The sequence below is a fragment of the Nematolebias whitei genome, chromosome 10, assembly GCF_014905685.2.
Source record: "Nematolebias whitei isolate Nwh7 chromosome 10, NemWhi1, whole genome shotgun sequence".
Taxonomy (NCBI): Eukaryota; Metazoa; Chordata; class Actinopteri; order Cyprinodontiformes; family Rivulidae; genus Nematolebias; species Nematolebias whitei.
The window spans coordinates 45,297,510-45,319,892 of record NC_056507.1 but is presented as its reverse complement, the minus strand read 5'-3'; the positions used below and the strand labels follow the sequence as shown (position 1 = coordinate 45,319,892).

The 22,383-nt window shown below is 40.8% G+C and overlaps 1 long non-coding RNA gene across 1 annotated transcript in view; it reads left to right on the top strand.

Annotated features, from left to right (window-relative positions):
• The first annotated feature begins 6,225 nt into the window (after positions 1-6,225).
• LOC119415863 overlaps positions 6,226-22,383 on the top strand; it is a 29,973-nt gene continuing 13,815 nt past the window's right edge. The window contains exon 1 of the long non-coding RNA XR_005187071.1: positions 6,226-6,318. This is a non-coding gene — a long non-coding RNA (uncharacterized LOC119415863). The remainder of the gene's footprint in view (positions 6,319-22,383) is intronic.

The following is a 22,383-nucleotide window of genomic DNA, read 5'->3' as shown; positions in this document are numbered from 1 at the left end:
GGGGGGGATGTGTGTTTGTTCCGTCTGAAAGTCCATAACCATCTCCTTTGTCTTCTTCACATTGATGTGAAGGTTATTCTTCCTGCACCAGCTCTTCAGGTGTTCCACCTCCTGCCTGTAGCCAGACTCATCGTTGTTTGTGATGCATCTAACAACCGCTGTATCATCTGCAAACTTTACAATATTGCCCCTTTTCCACCGTCACAGAGCAGATCAGATCGGTTCGGGTCTGTTGTGTTTCCATGTACATTTCTGGACCGGCTCTGTAGGCGGGGACTAGAATCCAACTCGTCTTACCACCTGGTGGCAGTAGTGCTCCCTTAAGCTACTTACTAGCCACCACTAAACGTATTAGAAGAAGAACACCCTGAAGGTTTTGTCACACGATGTTGTGGAAAAGATGTCATGCTCTAATGGAGTACCTCATGAGCTGTAACTTTTAAACCTGATTCATAATCCTACCTTACTGCCTTCCTGCTGCTTTAAATCCATGTGTTTTACATTTTAGTATAGATTTTTACAATAAAGATGTATTAAAAATATCTTCACTTTTATTATTTGCAGATATGCACAAGGTTCATGTTAAAATTGCAAAACATCCCACTGTGCTGTAATCTTTGAAACTGCTTTTACAATAAGATACAGACTTGAAAACAATTAGATTAAATGTTGTCCTTAAATTTTAAAGATTTGTCTTTCATTAAATTAAAACATAAATTTATTACTTATTAATCTAAAAAAGTTAAGTCTGGTCCTCTGGACATTCAAAAAACAAAACAAACAAAAAACATTTAGTTTATTTATTATGAACTGTATTGTTTGTTTTGTGAATGTCCAGAGGACCAGACTTAACTTTTTAGATTTTTCTACCTGGATTATTGAGCAGCATCAGGATATTAATTAATAAATAGTCAGTTGGTCTGTGAACACCATGGGGTCCTAGAAGAGCTGAAGAGGAGGCTGTTGATGTCTGTGCCTCCCTGGTGAAGATGCTGCTCCCACAACCCTGAAGCAGAAGATGATGGATGGATGGATGGATGGATGGATGGATGGATGATGGATGGATGGATGGATGGATGGACGGGTGGCGAAGGAGGAGACCATCAAACAGCAGGAGTGGTCAGTTCAGGTGAACTCCTGCCTGTTTGCTTCAGATCAGCTGTTCAAATCTCTGCAGGTTCAAATAAAAGGTGCACCAGGACTTTCAGCCAAATCTCTCAGGCCACAGTTGTACGGACGATAAACGATAACTGATAACTGATAATTGATAACTGTCCTTTCTGAATTTTTGACTGTTTTTGTGTCACTTCATCCTAGAACCAAAAAATTATAACATAATAACAGTTGAGCAGATTCTAGTAATCTTTTCTTAGGATTCATTAAAGATCAAATGCAATTGGAAATTCTTCTCAACTTCCAGTATGAATTTAAACAAACACTATATGAACTTAACATTGTAAAATTTGTTTAGGAAATTTAATGTTCAAGGACACCACTTAAGAAAAAAATTGTTTAATATGAAAAGTAAGAAGTGAAAAATGTAGAAAAATAAAAACTACAGCGTCCAACTAATGACTGTGTATCTGTGTGTCCCTTGTCTCACGGGCTTCATCCAGAAGAAGACACAAGTGTTGTTCCTGCTGTGTCCGCTTCAGTTCTTCATGTTCATTCAGTGATGAAATAAGACTTTTCTTTACTGGACTCTTTTCTCTTTCTCTTCACTAGAAAGAAGAAACAGGTGGTTAATTCAAGCTACATACTGTTTTTGAATAAATGCATGAAACAAAGAAAGGTGCTGCTAACAGCTATAATAGATATATTAATAATAATAAACTGATCAAATAAGAAAATGAAAAATAAATTGATTTAAAAATAATGAAAATGATAATAATGGATATATGAATCAGAAAGTATTATACAGATGCAGATATTCTTTGTCATTCGCACCACATGTGGTACATGTGGTGGATCAAAATTATGTCCACAGGGTCCCAGTTACATCCAACAATAAAATATAAAAGAAAAACAGTAATAAGATCTAAGATATGAACTAATAAAAACATCAACTAAAAATATGATAAGCTCTAATAGCATAAAAACATTAAACACAATACGCAGAACAGCAGCACGGACATGAGTCTGTGTGAACTGATGAGCATGCATGAACACAACAACATGAAACAGATCAGCAGCAACATGAAACTGATCAGCAGCAACATGAAACCGATCAGCAGCAACATGAAACTGATCAGCAGCAACATGAAACTGATCAGCAGCTACATGAAACAGATAAGCAGCAACATGATTATCCTGGTTAGATATTCATAAGGCTGCACAAACTCTAGTTCATGTTGCTGTTTGACATATTGTTTTGATTGTTTACTGCTATTAGTGCTTAGTGTTTTATTAGTAGATGTTTTTTAGTTGATATTTTTCTTAATTCATATTTTAGATCTTATTACTGTTTTTATTTTACATTTTGTTGTCTGTAACTGGGACCCTGTGTACAAAGTACATAATTTCACCCCAATTCAGTATTTATTCAACATTTTAGTTTTTTACTTTAAAAATAAAATAAATCAAGTCCTTATCGGCACAAATAAAGTGATGTGGAACAGTTGCATCTGTTCTTACCGAGCACAGAAGCTGCAGCGTTGTGCTGCTCTGTGAGGTGCAGCTGGGCTGTGATGGAGCTCTGTCAGGTGCAGACTCCTCTGATGGAGCAGGAGCAGAAGCCGGGAGGCTTGGAGGGTTTAATGTGGAGTTTAGAGACGAACCATCACATGCTGAAATATGTTCTGGATAAAATACAGTGAGAAACGGGACCGGAGGACAGTTAGCATTTATGCAAATTACCTTAGCATCGTAGCACCGATGTTGTCCTATTATGGCGTCAGCCTCTTTTGTTAGTTAAAAATATGTTCAGAACTGATGGGATGAGTAATTTAAAATATGTTTAAAGTTAGAAAACACTCACCATCTTCTATAAATGGTTCAAGTAGAGCAGTAGTCGTGTCCAAACCACCCTCCAATCCTCCATCTAGCTCGCTTTGACTTTTTTCGTCGGCCACCAAGCACAACAACACCTGCACTTCTGCATTTGATCACGACTTTGATATTATTGTTGTTGTATAGCTTCAAAATACTAAAAGATACCCTCCTCGTGTTATCGCTAATGGCAAGCGGTAGAGAAAAAAATGGTGGATCGGGTTGTTTGGAAAGACTCCACAGACTCCTCCCCCCGACCAATCAGTGACCGACAGTGTTTCTGACATCACGGCGCGGCTCGCTCGGAACCCTTGAGAAGCCGGGCCAGAATTTAGCGAGGCGAGCCGGTCACAGGAACAGTGGAAAGACCTCAAACGCGCTTCAAGCCGGAAATATCCGACCCGCGCTGTGACAGTGGAAAAGGGGCATATGACAGCCTGGATGGGTAGGTGCGCAATCATACGTGAGCAGAGTAAACAGGAGGGGGCTCAACACACATCCCTGAGGAGAACCAGTGCTGAGGGTTATGGTGGAGGAGGAGAAGTTGTGGATCCTCACTAACTGTGGTCTGTTTGTTAAGAAGCCCAGAATCCAGTTGCAAATGGAGAGGCTTAGTCCTACTGTGAGTAGTTTGTCCTTCAGGGTCTGGGGGATCATGGTATTGAAGACAGAGGTAAAGTCCACAAAGAGCATACGGACCTAGAAGTCCTGCTCCAGGTGCGTGAAAGCAGTGTGGATCACAGAGGAGATGGCGTCTTCTGTTAATCGATTCTTGCAGTATGCGTACTAGTGAGGGTCCTCGTTGATGTTGATGGTTGTTTTGATGTGGGTCATGACTAGTCTTTCAAAGCATTTAGCGACTCAGGGTGAGGGCTGCTGGCCGATAGTCATTCAGACCTGTCACTGTAGAGCTCTTTGGGACTGGGATGATGGTGACGCTGGTGGTCTTCAGGCAGTTGGGAACTGTTGCCATGGTAAGGGAGGAGTTAAAGACGTCGGCCAGCACAGAGTTGAGCAGAGCTGATCGGCACAGTCTTTTAGCACCTTCCCCGGTTGTTAGTTTCACAAGTTGTCCTCTCAATTTCGTTCCACAAGAGAGCAGCCTGATAACTGAAAGATCTTCCTCCCATTCTGCTTTTGGAAACTCCAGGAACTGCAAGTAAGCTGGCAGTTTCAAAGCAAAGTGCTCTGTTATGTTAGGAAAATATGGAACAATAATATCTCGAATATACTGTAAAAAGGAGCTAGGTTGTTGAGGGCTTTGTAGGTTAGAAGTAAGAATTTGAATTAAATTCTGGACTTGACGGGGAGCCAATGGAGAGAAACTAAAACTGGAGAAATATGATCTCTCCTACTAACTCCAATTAAGACTCTGGCAGCAGCATTTTGGATCAACTGAAGACGTTTTAAAGAAGTTTTGGACACCAACATAATAAACCATTGCAAATTTATATTTATTGTTGTTATTATTATTATTATTATATTTATTATTATTGATATTTAATATACTTTCTCAGCCCAAGTTGATTCAAGTTTAAATATGATGCATGAAACATGAAAGGTGATATGTATTACTTTAAGTCTGTAATGGGATTTTTGAAAATGTTTACAGTCTGTTGTTGTAAACATTAAATCAGAGCATTTTTGTTATGGTGAAAACTGTTTAATTCATCTCTGCCTTGCACACAAACGCTTCACTGTTTCCCATCTTTCCTCTGAATGTAATGTCTGTTGACTGTTGTGGTTCAGAAGCTGGCGCCACATGCATTAACAAAATCTGCGCACTTTCTTCTGAAACTTTTTCCTGGATCTCCCACATATCTTGTTGAAAATGTTGAACTGCACACATCCTGAAGCCTAGCCTCTCTTTCTGCACAGGAAACCCAATGCCCTAATATTAAGGAGATCATAAAACAACGGAGGCTGCCTGAGCCCAGACTGTTTCATAACACAGTCCATATGCTTGGCAGGACCCGTCAGCCTCCACCACCAGAGATGTGTAGGTTTCCATACAAGAATGAGTGAGTGAGAGAAATGGGATGGGGGCGGGGGGGGGGGGGGGGGGGGGCATGAGGTTCTTTCATCTGCAAGGGCAATGGAAACCATTCTGAACTCTGAATTACAACACAGGGCCAGAAGTATTCAAACCCACCATTCCCTCCAACACCACACTCATTCCTCTTCATCCACTCTGGGAATGTGTTTGTACACACACACACACCTACTTGTACTTTTCAACTAATGAGGCCTGAAGTCTACAATGTCCCAAATGAGGACACTACTGGGGCAGCTGTGGCTGTGGGGCTAGTCATCCTCCAAAGTAGAGTTGGGTGCTGCAACAAACAAACTCAGTCTTATAAATAGCACCTTCTCATAGTGGATCAATCAGTTTGTTGGTGACTGCCACAACTACTTTTTCCACAACTAGCTGAACAGCTAGTTTTGGCTGTAATCAGCAAACTGATTTTTTTTGTTTGTTTGTTTCATTCAACCTTTATTTTTACAGGTTAGTCTCAAAAACCTACTCAAGCAAAAACAGAGCAGATCACCAAACGGACGGAAACAGGACAGACAGAGGAGGAGGACTGAGATGTCTGTATAAAACAGAACAATGACCGGCCAGTTTGGAGGTGGATGGAAGGAGTTTAAATACAGCAGAGGAAGAGTGGTTAATGAGTGCAGCTGGTTAGGGACAGGTGTGAATGATTAAAGGTTGGAGAGGCAGACAGAGGAGTGAGTGAGAAAATGACAAGAACAGAGACAGAGCACAAGAAACAGAAATGTTGAAGACATGGAAACACAAAGAAAACAGACAAAGGAACAGACCATCATGTCATAAGTAGGCTAGCTATATGACATGTTTTTTTTTTTTTTGATGGGGCCAGGTTCTAGTGCCACCTTTGATGAGTTGCCGCCTTGGGCAGCTACCTACTGTATATCACCCGACCAGAAACTGCCACTGTGGAACCGTACCATGTGTTCCAGGACACATCTTCCAGACTGAAACAGATGAGCTGAGGCTTTCCTTCTGGAGAGGATTAGACCATTCAAAGACCTCAGCCAGCTCATGTGGATTTAAAATCTCTCTCTTCATTTAGTTTGACTGTGTCTCACACTCCTCCCTCCTCCTCCCCCCTTTGCTCTTTAATCGCTGTGTTGTGGTTCTGACGCTTTTTCCTTTCCCTCTCTCTCCCTTTCTTGCTTGTATTTAAGTGTGGATGGCTGACTTGTGTTTCAGTGGGACATCCAGACGGCCTGTCGGCTGAACAGAGCTGAGGGCCACTACGACCCCGGCTCTGACCCCTGTTGACAAGACTCCAGCATGTGCAGGTGAGCTTTTCAACTTTTTACCAGGTCATTTCTAAGACAAAGCTCTCTTGCAGATTAGTTGAGCTGCACGAGGAGGAGCAACAAAATGTATTTTTAAATCCTGGGAGAGGCGAGAACTGTTTGGTGTTATGGCGTGGCTCGAGTGTTTTGGTTGATGCAAGAAGGAGGAAAGGGACGCCCTGCCATTCAAGGAATGTTGGCTCAGCATTCACAAAACCCCTCTGAACAAAGAAAATATTACAGAACCCAGACAACAGTCCCTACAGTAAAGTCCCACTTATGAAGTGTCTCAGTCATTCAGGAGACACCCTGACTCATCATGATTTACAGTAAATGGTGTAAAAAACCCACAAGATAGGCGGTCACAGTCTGGAGGGCAGTAACGGCAGCAAGATTAAACTTTATTAGTGATGTGTGTAAAAAGAAGTTCTCTCTTCATGGAATCAGGCTACACTCCACAGAGAGACCTGAGGTTCATGTGCGACAGGGGGCTCTGGTTAGCTAACAGGATTCCAGGATTCTCTGCTGAGCTTTGTATTAAAATGAGACAAAAAAGAAAGAAGAGTTGTAAAGTAAGGCTGAAGAGTAGGTAGTGGTAGTTAAGTAGTGTGGCTATTTTTAAGACTGAGCTGAATACAGCACCTCAGACTGAAGAAGTCTTTCAAATGAAAGACGAAACGTTTCTACATTTTTTTTTGGTTTTGTTTTGTTTTGCTTTGTTTTTTTTTTTTTTTTGAATTTCTGTTGGATAAAATATATTTTCATCTCTTTACTCAAATAAGCCACTCCACAAGACAAGATTTTTCAACCCAGTTTACTAGTTGCAAGTGTAGACGGTCACGAGGAAGCTTTTTTTTTTTTTTTTTCATTGATCCTTTATTTATACAGGTAGACTTGTTGAGCCAAGAGAACTCATTTTCAAGAGAGACCTGTTTAGGGAGCAGATGGGGGTTAAGAGCCTTGCTCATGGGCTCAGGGTGGGGTGAATGAGGTTGGGGGCAGGTGTGGGTGCTTCACCTACCCCACCCACATTTTTGATGTTGTCGATACCGGGGCTTGAACCGGCGATCTTCTGATCACAGGCCCACCTTCTCTAACCTCTGTGCCATCACTCCCCCACTTTTACAGATGTACAAAAGTTACATGCCTTTAGCCTCATCAGTGAGAATCTGTGCTGGACAGAGAGGCAGGGAAAGCTTTAATACACATTATCAGACAGAAACAAGGTCAAGACGACCTCAACTTTCCATCTTACAGACAAGGACGAGGTCTTGGAGTTAATCAGTGCTTCTCCATGCACCTGCAGGCTCCTCTCTTGAGGAGACAAAACAACTCTACCTTGCATACATCAATTTAACATTAGTTACTAATAAATCCATAACCTTTACCTAAATTCCCTTGACGGTTTTAACAAGAAGAACCCATCCAGAGAACCTGACTTAACCTTGTTCAATTTTTCTATCGGGATTATTGAGCATACATCAGGACCTTTGAAGGTTCTTTCTCATTGGTTAGTACTAGCGAGACTGTAAAGGCAGATAGAAGTTAACAGATCCTGCCTGGCCCAAAACAACAGTTGCTCTCTGAATTTGGCTCCCTCGTGTTGGCCTTGGAGGTTGACTATCTCAAATTCTCCTGGATGTTATGTGAACAAGATGCTCTGCTCCCACCCTACCCTACCATTCCCAACGTCTGCGGACCTGTGTGTGTCAGAGCTTTACCGAACTGGCTGATAAACACTGTACCATCACTTATCAGGACTATGGCTATCTGAACATTGTTCAAGGACTATTTCCCCTCAAATTCACCTCCTTTGCTGACCCCCCCCGCTCACTTGGATGGCCTATGCTGGGACCCTCACCCACTCCACATGCATATGACTTTATGTCACCAGTATGTTGCTTTTTCTTGTGTTGAGATTTTTCTCGAAACATTCACTCTGTCCAAACAAGGACACAGTGTGAAATATGATTTTTTGTTTTTTACTGATTCTTTACTCATGTTTTCTCTTTTCCTTATCTAAATGAAAGGGCAGCGCTTCCCACGAGGCTGCGGCCTCAGACATCTCCATCTACCCATGCTTTTTTTCCTCTTTGGACAGCTGTCTGAAATGTAATTTCGTTGTGCTTCTGTGCAATGACAATAAAGCTGATTCTGATTCACTGTCAGGAAAGATGGCTGAGTTCAGTCTGAGGCTCTGCAGGATGAGTGGTTTAATAACTGACAGGAAAATGAACCAATCATAATGTAGATGTAGAGTGGTTTGGACTGAAACACAGTGCTCTGAGCGTTCAGGAAGGCCTTGCAACATGTTTACTTTAGACTGCATGAAAATTTGTGATGCATTCAATTGCAACTTAAAAATTAAAAAGAAAGTCCTAAATGGAAATTGTAGATGCTCTGAAAAAAAAATGAAGGTTAAAGTTCATATTTAGGTTTAGACTGATAATTTTCAATTTCTAAGTTGTTTTTTGGTTTTATTACACAATTAAATTTTACAGAAAAGTTGTTAAGTGGGTTACTGTTACATTTCAGTCAGAATTATGGAAAGTACATGTTTTACATGAATGGAAGAGACCGTGAGTGAGGCGCAGGGGTTTCTGGGTAATATATGTGACAGAAATTGATGAACTTTTTTTAGCTTATGTGTTCAGATGGGTTGTCCCTGTTGGTTCTGTTTCATGTTGGGTTTGTGTTTTTGTTCAAGTAGTTGTTAGTAACTAAAAAAATGACACTATAAGTCAGATGTTAGACGATGGATAAAAAGAGCAGAAGCACTTACGGTACTATCACAGAATTTCAAAACTAAAAGTAAGGTGATGTAATTGGATTCAGACTCTGTGTTCTCAACATTAGCATTTAATAGGATATTAAAGTAATTCATTCATTCATCCTTTATTTATCACATTATATCATTGAGTCATGAGGACTCATTTATGTTTTAAACAAAAAATCACAGATGAGGTATAGACAACAATAAGCATTCATATAAAAGCATATTAAATGAAAAGTCCATAAAAGAAGTGATACAAAACAAAATAAACAAGCTACATTATAAAACGGTGTAAGATACTACAAAGTAAAAACAGGAACATGTCTGCATTTATTGTATTGACAGTAATACAGCCTAACTGAAGGAATAGCTGTAAATATAAAATGCAATGCTTTTAACATGAATATCCTGATGCATGCTCAATAATCCAGGCAGAAACATCTAAAAAAGTTCAATCTGGTCCTCTGGACATTAAAAAAAAACAAAAAAAAAACAAAGCAAAAAAATGTAGAAACGTTTCGTCTCTCATCCAAGAGACTTCCTCAGTCTGAGGTGCTGTATTCAGCTCAGTCTCTTAAATAGCACCTTCTCAGAGTGGATCAACCAGTTTTGCTGCTGACAACCAAAACCAGCTGATCACATGCTCAAGAAGGACCATCAGCCTAACAATGGATCATTAGCACCTGATGGCTGTTTACTACTCACAGGAGGTTGAGTGGAACCAGAACAGGAAGTCCAACATTTCACTGACCACATCAACTCTGTGGATAAATACATCAAGTTCACACGAGAAGATGTAAAAAATGGCAGGTTCGCTTTCTTGGACTGTGAGGTCTCAGTCTCTGATAGAGGACATTTGCAAACTGAGGTGTACCACAAACCCACACAGACCAGTATTTGCAGTTTGACTCCCATCACCCTTTGGAGCACAAGTTAGGAGTCATCAGGACTCTGTACCACAGAGCAGACAGCGTCCCCACTAGCTCAGGAGCCAGGCAGAAGGAGAAATCCCACACAAAACAGGCTCTAGAGCAATGTGGATATCCTAACTGGGCCTTCCTGAAAGCAGAGAAGAAACCCAAACAGGACTCCAGTCAGCCATCAGGTGAAAAGGAGGAACCCAGACCAGTGGTCATTCCGTATGTTGAGGGGGTATCAGAGAAACTGAGACGTTTATTTTCTAAACATAACGTCCCAGTGGCTTTTAAACCCCAAAATACATTACGGCAAAGACTGGTTCATCCCAAAGATCCAGTCCCCCGGCACAAACAGAGTAATGTTGTGTATGCTGTTCAGTGTCAGGAGGGCTGTGATCAGTCTTACATCAGGGAAACTAAACAGCCACTGGCCAAAAGGATGGACCAGCACAGAAGATCAACATCATCAGGCCAGGACTCTGCGGTCTACACTCATCTCCAGGCCAGCGGTCACTCTTTCAAGGATGAAGATGTTCACATCCTGGACAGAGAGGAACGATGGTTTGAGAGAGGAGTAAAGGAGGCCATCTTTGAGAAAAGAAATCGTCCATCATTAAACAGGGGTGGAGGCCTCCGGGTTCAACTGTCCCCCTCTTACAATGCTGTGATTGCTAGTATCACTCAACCCTCTGTGAGTAGTAAACAGCCATCAGTGTGCTAATGATCCATTGTTAGGCTGATGGTCCTTCTTGAGCATGTGAGCAGCTGGTTTTGGTTGTCAGCAGTAAACTGGTTGATCCACCCTGAGAAGGTGCTGTTTAAGAGACTGAGCTGTAAACAGCACCTCAGACTGAGGAAGTCTCTTGGATGAGAGACGAAACATTTCTACATTTTTTTTGGTTTTTGTTGTTTTATTTTTTTGAATGTCCAGAGAACTAGACTTAACTTTTTTAGACTTTTAACCTGAAATTTCCCACGCTTGTTTTGTTGTGCTAACAACCAGGTATTGGATGACGGGACAGTTCATATCACTTTGGTGTTCCAGGAGGATCCAAACTGGGATCTGATGGAAGTTTGCTACATTAATATTGTAATGAACTCAGGCTCTTTTCAGGTCATCATAGTTGGTCCATTTATGATTTATTCTAATGAAAGGTAACCATCTCTAGTCATCTGCAGAATTAATAACATAAAACATAAATTTTAATAACTAATTTAAAAAATCTACTGAGGGACTCTAGCTGTAGTTTTCTTAATTAGCTAAACCTTTTGATACTTGAAAAGCTGTGATAGCTGAGAATGTCCTTAAGTAGAGTTAAAAAAAAACGTACTGAAGAATAAACTTAATAAACTTTTTGATTCTGCATTCTCCAGAGTATGCAGCATAAATGATTTGGACTTCGTATTAATCAGGTACAGTGGTTTTCAGATCTGCCACACACTGGTGCTCATTCAGGGTTCAGTGGTTGGCTGAAACAGAAAACCTCTAAAGTGAATAATCAGAAACATTCCTGTGGTTAAATCCCATGGGCTCTGTTCTCCTCCAGACTGCAGCTGGAAGTGATTTCAGACTTTGTCTATACATGAACTGTATCAGCGCATCACAGCCTGACTGAAAATAATCAACTGCTGCTGAGTGAATTGGCAGAAACAAAGAAAGTATGGTATTTTCATTCAAACCAACATATCTAAACACATAATTAATATGGCTCCATGAGAAGCCCACGCTACTTCTAAAAACCACACTTCAGTGAGTTTCAGCTTGGATATTCAGAAAAAAAGATGATGACTACAGTATGTTCATTATTTAAAGTGTGTATTCTTTGCGTTGAAAAAGCTTAAATAAGGGCAAAGCATTTGGTAAAAGAATATGATACACCACCTTTTTATGCCAGTTTTACACTGAGATTATTAAATGTTGAAAAACATTTAATCACTTAAACACCAAAACTTTGAATATAATATAAAGTACAATGCCATGTATTATTGGAAATTGTGTATTAAGGTAAAGCAGGAGTTATATTTATCTTTTTTTTTTTTTGGGGGTGGGGGGGGGGGGGGGGATGACAATATCTGTTTTTCCAAAATTGAGGGACTCCAGACCGCCTAGACTTTCTAGGGAGTTCTGCCTTTGCACTCAGAGGGTGTTCTGATTGAAACTCAGCCATAACCAAGTCGGTTTTCTCAATATCTGCTTAACTGACTGGGTTATAGCCATTTTTTGATTGACTGTCAATTAGTGTGGTGGCCTTCTTGGTGGACTGACTCCACAAGTTAATCAGTTTTTTAAATTCAACCTTTATTTATACAAATTAGTCCCATTGAGTCATGAGGACATATTTTCAAGAGAGACCTGTAAGTAGTAGATATTCATGCAATGTCTAAGAATGTCATTAAATCTGTTCAGTGGTATATTTTGCTGACAAAAAGGGTTATTTCAAACAATAATGCTACAGTTTTAAGGAAATATATGGCAAATACACTAAAACAGGGTTTGAGTGTATATCTTGTGCCGGTCCCAAGCCCAGGTAAATGGTGAGGGTTGTGTTAGAAAGGGAATACGACGTAAAACACTTTTGCTAAAACTATAATGTGAGTTCATCAAAGCGAAACCATACCGAATCGGTTGAGGCCCGGGTTAACAACGACCGCCACCAGTGCTATTGACAAACAGGGTGCCGGCGGAAATTGTGCTACTGTTAGTCGAAGACCACGAGGAGGGAAACGTGTCAGGAGGCAGAGGAAGAAGAGGAAAGTGAAGAATGTAGGACTGAGGGTTACACGTCTAAATGTGGGGACAATGACAGGCAAAGGTAGAAATCCGGCTGACATGATGCTGAGAAGGAAGGTAGATGTTTTATGTGCCCAAGAGACTAACTGGATAAGCAGCAAGGCTCGCAGCATTGGAGCAGGATTTAAACTGTTTTATCATGGTGTGGATAGAAAGAAGAATGGAGTAGGGGTGGTTCTGAAGGAGGAGTTGACAAAGAATATAGATGGCTTATCAGTCAACGTCACTTCCGGGTCACTTCCTGGTATACTGCGTGTGTTGGTTGCAGAAAAAAACAGTGATCATGTCTTGTTGTGCTGTAAGTTGCACCAACCATTTTGATAAAAACAATAAAACACGTAAGTTTTACAGAATTCCATCAGCTCGCGGCTTTTCAAGGCTAACGGGAGACGTCTTTGGTTGCAAGCCATCAGAAGAAGCGATTGGAACGAGCAGATGATTAAAAATGCAACAATCTGCAGCGAGCACTTCATCTCAGGTAAGGACTGCTTAGCTAACAAGCATCACTGGTTGTTGTGTCCTATAAACAAAAATATGAACAATTGATCACTCAAAGACGAGTGCACCTAGCTTACAAGCTAAGATATGTTAGTTCAGTGGTGCTGAGTGGAGTTGCTAATCATCTGTTGTTACTGTTGTAAAGTTGTATGCTAACACATGCTATGCCAGTTAGCGCTGGCCAACCGTGTGCTGTTGTCATTAACGTCAGTCTCTGGAATACACTTTATTTTTACAGGAGTGGACTCTGAAGACATCGGCAGTCCTGAGTTTGTCACGTCCATCTTCTCCTACTCTACAAAGTCTGGCAAAGACAGCGATGGAAAACTGGAGCGGTAAATAGAGGATTACTGACTTGAACTGAGGCTGTAATAAACCTGTGTTTAACAAAGTAAAGTGATGCTTTCCTGCTCTACCTAATGATGGCTCTCTTCTGTGTCTCAGCTACAAGAGAAAAAGACGAAGGGATGCAGATGTCCAAACAATGGACATGTGTCCACACCCACTGTCCTCTCTCCAAATGATGGTGGAATAGAGCCTGGTGCTGATATTTGTACTGGTAAGAACTCTTAAAACTTACAGTATTTGAACCCACTTGGACTTTGATAAAGGAAAGTACTTATGTTTAAATCAAATCTATAAGCCTCTCAGCTCATGACTTTACCTAAGTCTGTGTTTCTGCACATTTCTGAATGTCAACAGACTAACATTATTGTAGATTAGGACAGTCACTAATGAGGTTTTCATGTGTAGATTTTTGTTGAGAATAATTATTGAGCCATGGTTCTGTTTGGCACAGAATGTTAATTCAGAGTGTAATTGATTAATATCTATAAACATAAAATGCTGTAATTTCTCATTATCTCATGTTTTATTTTTGTTAAGAACCTACGGTCCCGCAGGCTGTTCACAATGAGGCTGTTCACAATGAGGCTGTTCACAATGAGGCTGTTCACAATGAGGCTGTTCACAATGACCTCAAACAGAAATACACCTAACTTAATACAGAGTGTGACAACCTGTGTATGGAGATCAACAAACTGAAAACTGAGAATGAACAATTCCAGGCGATGGTCAGGGGGACACAGTTCTCCTACGCTTCTCTCAAGTGTAATACAGCACAGGTGATCATTTTCACAGGTCTGACCAGTGTCGTCTTTGATTGTGTCCTGCAGACAGCTATAAACAGTGTAAAGGTTGTGCGTAGCTTTCAGACACTGGAGGACCACATATTGGCCATCCTTATGAAACTGTGTTTAGTGCTCACCAATAAGGATACTGCATTCAAATTTAATGTTACTGAATGTGACATTTCCAAGATTTTGAGAAGTTGGCTCCCTGTTATGTCTCAGACTTTGAAACCTCTAATCAAGTGGCCAAGTAAGCATGCCATATTAAACAATATGCCATAATGTTTCAAACCTAAATAGCAGCATTGTCGGTGCATTATTGACTGCACTGAGATTTTTATTAACAGGTCCAAAAATGTGACAGCCAGAGTCCAAACCTATTCCAATTATAAGAGCCATAACACAGTTAAGTATTTGCATGTCACCTGCAGGAGCAATTACATTTTTGTCTGCAGGATGGGGTGGATGTGTTTCTGATAAACAACTTACTGCTGAGTTTGGATTTTATGACCCTCTGCAAGTAAATGATGAGATACTAGCAGATCGTGGTTTTACAATTAGAGACCTATTCACCTTTTCAATATCATGTAATAAAATGTATAAAATAAAAAACAAAATAAAAATAACACGCACAGAGGCGGGTCCGACCATTTTCAATGCGCTTCTCAAAGATTTCTCGATAAAACGAGTCCACATAATCTGTCATGATTGTAAATTTAATTTTAATCGACAGCTCCTGGTAATAAATAAATAAATATAAAACCTTAAGGGCAGTACGGTGGTGGAACTGGTAGAGATGCTGCCTCTCAGCGAGCAGGTCCTTGGTTCAAACCCCGGTCCGGGGGCCTTTCTGCGTGGAGTTTGCATGTTCTCTCCGTGCATGTGTGGGTTTTCTCCATGTACTCCAGTTTCCTCCCACAGACCAAAAACATGCATGTTAGACTGACTGTTAACTCTAAATTGTCCCTAGGTGAGAGTGAGTGAATGGTTGTTTGTCTCGTTTGTCTCTATGTGTCCCTGTGATGGACTGGAGACCCGTCCAGGGTGTCCCCTGCCCCTCGCACCGTGATTGCTGGACATGGGCACCGGCGAACCCCATGACCCAAAATGGGAGAAGCGGGTAAAAGATAATGGATGGATGGATAAAACCTTAAATAAGCAAATAAAACTGGTCTTGTTTTTCTTACAGTTTCATGTTTTATTTTTATTATTTTGTTTTTTAATCGCCAAGAGAATATATATATTTTTTAACATATTTTGTCATGTTCACTTTAACCTGACAAATATCAGTCAGCCACCAAGACATCGAGTGTATTTATAGTTTTTAATACCAATAAATCTATCAGAAGAGCTGTGAAGACGGTTGGATCCTCCTTTGTGCGCACTCTCGATACGGGGGAACAGAATTTCGCACAAGACACCGGCTCTTTCTGCAGACAGTCTGTGTGCGCATCTGCTGTGTTGATAAACACAGTTTACCTGAGGGAGATTGGAGACTGTACGGTTGTGGCAGGGGAGAGCGTGGCCAGACATCATCAGATGGTTGTGTGTAGAATGACTGTTGTTGTTGTAGTGAACCTGATCTGACCCTGATCTGACCCTGATGGCCTCAAATCTATCAGATGGACAGAGACTGTTATTTTCATTGATCTGAATACAGTCTGAGCCATCTGGTGACTTTCTTTCTTGAATTAATCAAGCAGAAAAGACAATTCTCTATAATCATTACTGTCTTACAAATGTTTAATAATCAAATTGTGTTAGTTCCACTCAATGTTACAAGTTGAAAAGAACTACTCATTTTTATTTCACATAAACAGTAAGTAATGATTTTTATTCCTCATTCAAAGAAGAAATCAGGTTAATATGCATTTCTTGATTTTCTGTCTGAAATGAGCTAAGTTTTGTAAGTATGTGAAAGGTCGGTTTTCGGTCAACTAAAATGTTTACCGAGAAAGATGTCATGTTTAAACTTTTTCAGAAGATTACCAAGAGTTGACTCCACGAAGTCTGCTTTTCTGCAATAATCTCTCTGTCAGTTGTTGAACAATCTCATTCTCTGACCTTGGCTTAGATAACATCTTACGTCACAAAAACACACCTCTTTCTGGTACATCCACGAATCAGAAAGCTCTAAATTGAACCGGAAGTCGACCCATTTAAAATGTGGCAACTTCCCAGTTCATGTTAGAGTGAGGAGAATGGAAAAGAATTCGGGAGATGAAGAACTAGAGAGTTGCTGGAGTTGAAAGATTCTGTTAGAGTCTGAGAAGTTCTGAAGAATGAAAGGAGTTCAGAGTTCTTGGGTGCAAACGCATTCAAGATGATCCAGAGACGTTTTGGGATTATAATTTCTGTTTGAAAACCACGTACGACTCTCTGAGGGTTTGGTAGTCCTCACGGAGACGCTGAAAAGAGTCAGAAAGGAACCTGCTCCGACGCTGATAACATCATCAAGGTAGATGGTTCTATTTTCGACCAAGTGTACCGTGGGCAAGCTGATATCTGATGGAGCGTGCAATTTCTGGTCAAACAGATTAATTCCCTCACATATCTCTCTGTAAGATAACTCCATTTCATCTTAAAACTCTTCTCTCTCTCATAAAATCAGTACAGATATTTTAGAAATATCTGAAGCAAAGTCTTCAATCACCGCCGCGTGATTGAAGCTCATTATTTGTGAAACTTGTCTGTTATTATTTTCATATTTTGCCAAATTAATGTAAATGTTTGATGTTAAACTTTGATTCTGAAAATAAATGACCGCATTGATTTGATGGGTCAAAGATAATAACGTCTCTCGTTACATTTCTGTTAGATTCAATGCACGACATTACACAGCCAGAAAGATGAGGAACTCGTGAATATTGTATGCATATATATCTCATATATTGTCATACTACAACTAGTGGCACGTACCTACGTGACTACTACATTGTGAAGAAGAGAAAAAGAGTCAAATCAGAGAAGAAGACCAAATGGTGGAAGATGAAGAAGGAAGAATGTTGTGAGAAATTCAGAGAGGAGCTGTTAAAGGCTCTGGGTGGTAAGAAAGAGCTTCCAGATGACTGGACTACTACAGCAACAGTAATTAGAGAGACAGGTAGGAAGGTACTTGGTGTGTCATCTGGACAGAGAATGGATGATCAGGAAACCTGGTGGTGGAATAGTGAAGTGCAGGAAGTAATTCAAAGAAAAAGGTTAGCCAAGAAGAAGTTTGACAGTGAGAGGACTGAAAAGAGGAGACAGGAGAATAAGGAGATGGGATGTAGAGCAAAGAGTGAGAAAGCTAAAGCAAAGTGGAAAATGTACGATGAGTTGTATGGGAGGCTGGACACTAAAGAGGGTGAGAAGGACTTGTAACAAATGGTGCGATAGAGGGATCAGGCTGGAAAATATGTGCAACAGGTTAGGCTTGTTAAAGGGATGAGTGGTTAGAGCAGTCGTCCTCCAAACAAGAGTTGGGGGTTCGATTCCACCAGCAGTCACATGCTGAAGTGTCCCTGGGCAAGACACTGAACCCCTCATTGCCTCAGATGTGTGTCCCAACAGTGTATGAATGTGATAAATCACTGATTATTATTTGTAGAGATATAGTAGAGTGCTGTATGAATGGGTAATTGAGGGCACAGATTGTAGTGTTAAGCACTTTGAGTATCTTGAAAAGACAGAAAGGTGCTGTATATGTACAGTCCATAGTTTTGGAATCAACTCTGTGCCCAACTCAGCTCACCTTAAACGTGTGAATTATAGCCGAACCGAACTGATGAGCATAAGCGATGGTTTGCCTCTGTATACAGCAGCAATCAACAATGATTTGAAAACTATGTTTGGCAGACTGCAGCTTCTACGGACATCAGCATGGAGATGGAGGCAGCAGCGCTCTAATGGGAAGAGGAAGCGTTGTGCCCGGGAGAAAAGGAGGGGCAGCCGGGCTGGAGTATTAGCGAGACTGAAGGCTAATGCTAAGGTTTACAGACCCCTGATCCCCTCTAGCTTCTTGTCCAATGTTCACTTTTTTTGAAAACAAGCTGAATCTGCTATGAAGAGTGAGTGCCTCAGAGGAGATGAGAAAATGTGCAGTACTCTGTCTCACAGAGACATAGCTTAATAAACAACATGCCAGACTCAACATTCCAGCTGGATGATACTTTTTTCTCAAGCGGACCACTGCAGTGAGCTAATAGGGAAGACATGGGGAGGTGGTGCATGCATCTACATAAACTTCTACTTTATCAGAGACTCTACTTCCTCAGACGGCTGAGACGAGCTGGTCTGGGAAGCTCAGTCTTCACCTCCTTCTACAGGTGTGCAGTGGAGAGCATCCTGTGCTCCAGCATCAACGTGTGGCATGGAGGCTGCACAGCTGCAGAAAGAAAAGCTTTGCAGAAAGTGGTGAAGGCTGCACAGAAGATGTTGGAGTCAGCCTCCCCACCATCACAGACATCTACACCTCAGGATGCAGGAAGAGGGCTACCACTGTAATGCCACTTGGTTGCCGATATGTGCTGCTGAATATCCATGATACTGATCTTATGCTACTGATTGTTTCATGTCTGTGTTCATTAGTCCTCATCTGCTCACACAGACTCATGTTCGTGCTGCTGTTTTGGTGCATTGTTTTTGTACTATTAGTGCTTACTGTATTCTTAGTCTTGTGTATTCTTAGTTTAATGAATGCAGTGTATTCTTAGTTCATGTCTCGGATCTTACTAATGTTTTTCTTTACAATTTGTATTTTTGTTGGATGTAACTGGGACCTTGTGTACATAGTTTTGTTCCACCTCCTGTACCACGTGATGTGAATGACAACAAAAATCCTTGAATCCTTTGTTAAGAACGAGAGCTGACTACAGGCCACATCGCTCCCCAGCAAACCTCCCTCAGAAGCAGCAACTCACACTATCAATAAATCAAGGAGACGTGAATTAAGGTTTATCAATTATATTAAATCAAGGCAGGAGAAGGTTACAGTTTACAGCGCTGGCCTCTCCGGTACAGTTCGATGCGAGCAGGAACCGGAAGGGAAGATGTCCCGTGTCATTACTGATTTATAGGCCCTAGTTAGACTCCTCCTTCGCAGAAGGGGAGCTCAATCTGTCACGTGTATGAGGGGGGCATGACTAAGTGTGATCTCAATAGATCTTATGTGGTTTTGATGTGAAAGGAAATATGGGACGGTGCTTCAAAAGCCTTTCTACGTGATGTAGCAAGCAGAAATAAACTCTATTCCTTGACGAATATTGAATCCCAGGGAGACTCTTTTAGAGTTGCTGACCCAGTTTAACCCAGTCAGAACCGGATCATAATTTCATTATAATCCCTTCTCTGAGCAGATAAAAACCCCAGGACCAGTGTAGATAAAAATATCTAACAACTCCCCCTGGTTCGAGGGGGCCCTGAAAAGGGTTCCCTCAAATAAACTCCCAGTTCAATACCGTCAGATATGCAAGCAAGTTATCATTTTTTCCCTGAAAGGGTGACCGCTGGCCTGGAGATGAGTGTAGACTGCAGAGTCCTGGCCTGATGATGTTGGTTGATCCACTCTGCGAAGGTGCTATTTAAGAGACTGAGCTGAAAACAGCTCCTCAGACTGAGGAAGTCTCTTGGATGAGAGACGAAACGTTTCTACATTTTTTTGTTGTTTTGCTTTGTTTTGTTTTTTTGAATGTCCAGAGGACCAGATTGAACTTTTTTAGATAAGTCTATCATTGCAATTACACCATCTAGTGGTGTTATTTCATCATGATCTGTTCTTAAAACTCATTACAAACCCATTCTTATTTATGCCATCACACACCAAATAGTTATCAAATAATCAAATCATCAAGTAATCATTAAAAGGTAATAATTAATTATGTAGCATGTGAACGTATCTTGTTCAACCATGTTAATTTAAGGGAAAAAAATCATAACGCTCCATAATACTGTAAATAAACTGTAAACGTTAATATTTAACTCACCCTGTTAGTACCCCATAATTAGTCAGTCCATCAATCATCTCATCTCTCAAAGTAGTCTGAGAAGATCTGTCACCCAATTAACTAAACTGAGTTCAACATTAAAATCAACCACAATTCTAAAGTACACATCTGTACCTAATTGATTTACCACAACTTAACTTTACCCATCCATCCATCCATTATCTTTACCCACTTATTCCATTTTGGGTGACGGGGGTCGCTGGTGCCCATGTCCAGCAATCACTGTGCGAGGGGCAGGGGACACCCTGGACGGGTCGCAAGTCCATCTCAGGGACACATAGAGACAAACGAGACAAACGAGACAAACAACCATTCACTCTCTCACTCACACCTAGGGACAATTTAGAGTTACCAATCAGCCTAACATGCATGTTTTTGGACTGTGGGAGGAAACCGGAGTACCCGGAGAAAACCCACGCATGCACGGAGAGAACATGCAAACTCCACCCAGAAAGGCCCCTGGACCGGGGTTTGAACCAAGGACCTGCTTGCTGAGAGGCAGCAGCTCTACCAGTTGCGCCACCGTGCTGCCCAACTTAACTTTATATTATCTGTTAATTTCCCCTTATAATCACCCGTGTGTTTGACTTCTGTTAGGTTGTAACCCACTACTAGGAAGGCCCACTTAGTTATAACACCATGAGGTTCACTCTAAAAACCCTTTTAGTCTCAAAAAGAAATTGCAATTTTCCTTCCCTTCATTCAAATCATTAGTTTATGAATTAATTAACAGATAGGAAATTTGCAACTCTACTTTCAAAATATTGCTTTATATCCGTAATAGTATTTGTTCAAATTAATTGTTCAAAAACCCCCAAGACTTAGCTTTAGATATAATCACATTATTAATTGACTAACATTGTAACCACAACCTATAAATATTTGTAATGTCAAAACAATGTTTATTTTACCATTTTATTTATACAGGTAGTCTCATTGAGCCACGAGAACTCATTTTCAAGAGAGGCCTGTTTAGGGAGCAAATGCCCCCCCTCCCCCCCCCCCCGGTTGCTCATGGGCCCAGAGTGGGGCGAATGAGGGTGGGGACAAGTGTGGGTGCTTCACCTACCCCACCCACAATTTTGATGTTGTTGGGGCCGGGGCGTGTTTTATAATAATTTTAGTACATGTAAAAATAAAAAAAACTCTAGTCTATCAATTATTATTAATTAAAACTCATAACTTAATAAAATCAGTAAGTTCACAGTTTCAAAGTGTTTGATTGGCTAAAGATATATTTTAAAAACACTCCTCATCTATATGTATAAAGGTAAAATCAGAAAATAGAAAACCCTTTACTGTGTTGGTAACGTTAATTAGATGTTAATAATGATAAGTGATGTCGATTTGATGTCAATAAACTGTCACCATTAGACCAGTATGAATCTTAAAGAACCTTCATTCATGATAAATGATAACACTCTCATTTGATGTGTGATGTTCTCAGCCCAAGGAGTAGAACCAGTGACTTTTTCCCCTGGCACTCCACTCCATTCCCCCTCATCAGGGGCATTTCCTCCAACATCTGGTAGGCTGGAAGACGTCCGTCCTCCATCCTTCAAACCCCTGTCATTGGACTCTCAATCTCTCCGTCAGCGACTCGTTTGAAGCTGCATTATCAGTGGAAAAAAGAACAAACATCCTTCTCCCACAATATCACAAAACTCCATCAGTTGTCTATATGAATGTCTGTAGTTTTATTATGAGTTATTGAAAATTATCATTCATTATTGGTAAGTCAATGGTTCATATTCCAGTTCATACTCATCTGACACCTCTCTGGGAACGATGATCACAAACTCACACAGGTGACCCCTGTGTTCACCTTCCTGGAGCTTCTTCAGCTTAGATAACCTGAACAGGTGATAAGAGACACAAACAGCACAACACCCTGCTGGCAACCAGCCAGACAGAGTCCATCCTTCTATCCATCAACCTGTTCCTGTCAAGTTTTTCTGAAATGAGTCATCAC